Source organism: Anneissia japonica, unplaced genomic scaffold, assembly GCF_011630105.1.
Source record: "Anneissia japonica isolate Jap-2015-1 unplaced genomic scaffold, ASM1163010v1 scaffold3436_len560460_cov161, whole genome shotgun sequence".
NCBI lineage: Eukaryota > Metazoa > Echinodermata > Crinoidea > Comatulida > Comatulidae > Anneissia > Anneissia japonica.
The window spans coordinates 133,311-138,231 of NW_022751570.1; the positions used below are offsets into that span (position 1 = coordinate 133,311).

At 36.4% G+C, this 4,921-nt stretch overlaps 2 long non-coding RNA genes across 2 annotated transcripts in view; one reads left to right on the forward strand and one right to left on the reverse strand.

Moving 5' to 3' along the window:
- LOC117121768 overlaps positions 1-4,921 on the reverse strand; it is a 57,765-nt gene that overhangs the window by 41,194 nt on the left and 11,650 nt on the right. The gene's annotated exons all lie outside the window — the stretch shown is intronic.
- On the forward strand, positions 3,309-4,702 carry LOC117121770. The gene is made up of 3 exons (XR_004447623.1): positions 3,309-3,346; positions 3,670-3,761; positions 4,612-4,702. It is a non-coding gene; the product is annotated as an uncharacterized LOC117121770 (long non-coding RNA).

Below are 4,921 nucleotides of genomic sequence, written 5' to 3' on the forward strand. Positions count from 1 at the left end.
CACCAAGACAGTGTGAGAAGATAAAAAAGGAAATAACATCCATCTTTCACTCTTTTGATCTTCGCATCACATACATGCAAACATCAAAATCCTCGATGTTACACTGGACCTACAACACGATACCTACCAACCGTTTATCATGGCGAATAACCAGTTATTGTACGTCGACTCACGCTCTAACCATCCTCCAACCATCTCAAATCAAATACCTACATCAATTAATCAACGAATATCTAACTCTGATTCCAAGACTACATTTCTCAAGGCTGCTCCAGACTACGAAAAAACATTAAAGGAGAGCGGCTTCCAGGACAAAATGAGTTTTAAACCATCACCTGGAAACAAGCCTAAAAAAAACGAAACATCATCTGCACTGTTAAAAATAAAGGTGCAACTAAAGGTGCAAAGATAGAAAATGGTGCACAGTTGCACCTTTTTCTTATAAAAAGGTGCAGAGAGGGTGCAGAGTTCAGATAATCGATTAAAAGGCTCATCTTTGCACCTTTTGTTAACGGAAAATGCAGATGGTGCAAAATGTACCTTTTTATAGTAGAAAAGAACAAGTCTAGCTTTGTCAAAAAGGTTAAAAAACATGTTCTGTTTGGGTTTCATACCAGTGTTCGACACAGAAATGTGGTGTATTACCTTGAAAAATGTTTCAATATAGGCCAGAATTAATTTCTTTAGACAAGCAGGTTCTGTAAAGCCTATTTGATTTGGTTGAGTATCTGTAGGGCCTACAATAACGGAGAGCGTCAGTGAATAAAATTAAGCAATGACGGACAGATTTTTCATTGCTTTACATCGACAACGATAGACGCAGTGTAGTCCTACGTGAAGTAAGTAGGCCTATATTTAAAATGAAAAACCACTGGTAGTTCTTCACTTATCCTATTATCATGGAACAGTTAAATGTATATACATAACACACGGGTGATTTAGTTGCCGTGTGGTAAAAAAAATGGGCATGATTGACACAGAAGGTGCAACTTCAAGTGGTCTGAAAATCTCATTGGGTTCATTATTACCACATCAAGGGTGCAAATTCGTAACTTGGGGCTCAACTTAGTACTTGCAGGGTTCACAACAGCACCACAAGGTTCAAATCAGCACCCATAGAGGTCCATTTTCGAGCAACTTAGCAAGTTCACATGAGTACCTTATCAGGTTAACATGAGTACCTTTAGCAGGTTAAAGCTTGGTTTCCATAAAATTGCTATACGCTAATTAATTACCCACAGCTTTTGGTTGGTGTCAAAACATCGCTAGCACTTTCGCCAACAGTGCATGTTGAACAATTGGTTCAACCGTTGCAGACAAAACAGGATCATGTGCCCACCCCGACACCCCGATTCGTCTGCAATGCAATCAGCAAAGTTGAACCAGGTTCAACCTTCCCGACAACTGTCGGCGACTGCCGCCAATAGGGTTAGCGATTTTATGGAAACCAAGCTTTGTGCTGATTGGTCGGTTGAATCAGGGAGCCTTCCCGACTGCGTCGGGGCTGCTACGCGTTACAACGTCGGCGATAACATAATATTAGGCACCTTGAGTAATCACAGTACCTTACGGGTTCAAATCAGCACCTAACAGGTTTACATGAGCCCCTCGCCTGGTTGAAATTGGCACCTCGGCAGGGCCGCAGGTTCGCATGATTGGTTTAAATCCACCTTAGCAGGTTCACATGAGCACCTTAGCAGGTAGGAAGAACAGTTAAATCTTGTCGTGTGCGGCAGGCTTTAAAGAAGTGCACGCGCGTACGACGAATGACAGTTAGGCGCGTGTAATAATGTGTGCGGGCAGGCTTTTTTTCCCCGCCGGCGGCAGAATGAAATCAGACAGTTGACGACGCACCCTCTGTTCATGCACATGTCTTGTTAACCTCATTACTGTTTGTCTGGTTGTTGACGTCTTTCCATCAAAAGTAGAAACATTATATTGGTCGGTTGTTCTTCTTTTCATCAGTCATTTGGCCATAACAAAACTGCGTAAGTAAGTAGACCAAACCTAGCCTAGGCCTATATGCTACCTAGGTTAGGCCTATATATAGCCCTAGGGGCCTATCAGATAGGCCTAGATAGACCCCCAGGCACCCGCCCGTAGCCTAAAACCTAGGCCGTAGCCTAGGCTAGGCTTACTTTAAGCAAAATTAAATAAATCCGTTAAGGCCAGCCTAGACCTATAATAGGAAGACTTCTTGGACACTGATCAGTCACTGTCTTCTGCTAGAATATTTTGACATAAAACTTGGAAATGTAGACAAAAAAATTTTCTTTTCATATGTACCTAGGCCTACTAGCCTAAGCATAGGCTAATAATACGCTTGACTGTAGGCCTAGGCCTATGCCTAGAAATTATATCCAATATGGCATAGCCTAGGCCTATCAACAAAGTAAATATAAAACAGAAACATAATCCTGAATAAGACAATTTATGCCCATGTCATTTAACCTCAACCTGATATTATTAATTAACCAACTGGGTAAGGGAGTGTTCAGAAATACTTGTTGTTGGGGAGGGGCGAGGGGTTTCTAAGTAATGTGAAGCAAAATCCTTTTAGGTCATGAAAAACGAATTGAAAAATAAAATTGCACTTAAGGAAGGGGATTAATACAATTAAGAAATATTAGCTTTTCTACATATAACTTAAATAAGACTGAAAATTTTAGATGCCCTCTAAGTGCTTTTATGGTAAAACTTCCCAAAACGTTATGTTATGGTATTTATGGTAAAATTTTTCTAAACGATGGTACTGTGTTTGGACACACAGTACCGTTTTGTTTAGCATTTCGGGAAGTTTTACCATAAAGGCTACGATTTTAATTCAAATGATGTTGAGTGCCATAGCTTCTGATGAGTTGCACTCCTAAATTTGGTATAAAAACATACATTATAATTAAGCATTGCACTATCTGGAAAATAATTTCCTGCCCTTCTTCCTTTACTTTGCTTTTGTGTATTCATTGATATACATTAAAAAAAATACTTTGAACTTTTTCTTAGCATTGTTTTAATCTTTCTATCCAACTAAAGGAAAGTAATTCGACATGGACTAAATTTGATTGTTAATTAATGGAAAATTTGGCATTTAAAATAAGTTCAACATAGAAATTATTTGACCTTGGAAAGTTTGAATGTATATTCAATTCCTATCCATGGTTCACTTATTTTACTACTAGTTCACCTGTATACCAAGGCCTGTGATGTGCCTTCTTTATCCAAGTGGCCTTTACCTTACCAAGTACCTGTATTACCACATGATATGGAAGATCTTTTGAAACAGCAGGACAAGTCGGTGTTGTCAAGGCATACAAAGTTTATTTGAAGACATGATACAATTTACTCTGTAAGTATTTAACCTGATTATTATGTTTTTGAGTACTACTTAAAGTTTTACTACTGTACTAATTTGATGCAGTTTCCTCTTTCCAGACCTGCTTCTGATTACCCATGACTTTCTCATTGATTCAATTTATTACCTGGGCATCCTCACATTTAGTACTATGAAAAGTAATGAAGTCTACTATAATGCATGCACTGTCAAGACGGTTTATTGCTAAAGCTTCAAAATACTTTAATTCATCTATTTTAACACTATTCTTTCCATGTTTATTCACTAATTGTTAATCTTGATACATTAATTTTTCCCCTTGCACCTTTTTTTTGTAGATATCCAACAACAGCTGAGTATACTGAGGTAGCCAGAGCTAGTTACCAAGTTTAAGATCTTAGAAGATAAATCTGGAAATTCAACAGGACATGTAAGCCATGGAGTTAAAAATTTTACATACTGAAAATTACAGCAAAAAAAATAATTTAAGTCAAATTCTGGGGTAGATTAAGGGTGATTTCAAGCATGATGTCATCAAGGTATTTAGACTTTGTGTATCAGAACATACAGTACATTGTAATAATGCTTAAGTACCATAGCTACTGCCATTTAGTATAATTAATAATTGTATGCTGTTGTCTGAACCAAACTAAGAGTTAGTCAGACAGATGAAATAACATGCAAAAGGGCATTTTTGTACTCGCATATAACTCTATGACTCTTTATTGTAGTCTCACAATAGAGATGTTGGTGGTTCAAATTCTTTGATTCAGTCCAATCAGCTTATAGCTTTTTGGGAAAGCACAAACAATTGGAATGAAAAGTAGATTTAAGGTATAAATTTACATTCATAATGTAAAATATGGTATAAGGCCTATCTACTTCATCCAAATCACCTTATTTTCAGGTAAAAATCATATACTGGCACAAATACGGCAGAGAACTGAACTTTTAATGTGGCACTGTCCCTTAGAAAATTGTAAAATCATAAAAAATCGAATTAAAAAATTACTGTACTATGTACACATAATGTAATCACCTTAAAGATTAAACATATCGTAAACCACAATAGTTAATATAATACTGTATAACAATATTAAATACAATAAACAATAAAATTGCTAAAAGCAAATGTAAGCATTCTCATACTCAAATGGTTGTAAATGTTTGAATATTGAGTTTTAGTATGTGTGTGTCATGGTAAATGTTTTTTCCGATTGTCGAAGTGACAGTGCATCTTTGAATTTTTGAAATGATATTTTCCCTATTTGGCATCTTAGGAAAATACGTCAGGAGAAAACCAAGCCAGCATCAAGCATGTAACAGATTTAATGGACCTTTCAAAGAAGTGTAACCCAGACCAGAACATTAAGATGTGTATAAGAGACAGCTTTGTTTTTGTGTATTCATTGATATACATTAAAAAAAATACTTTGAACATTTTCTTAGCATTGTTTTAATCTTTCATTCAAACTAAAGGAAAGTAATTTGACATGGACTAAATTTGATTGTTAATTAATGGAAAATTTGGCATGTAAAATAAGTTCAACATAGAAATTATTTGACCTTGGAAAGTTTGAATGTATATTC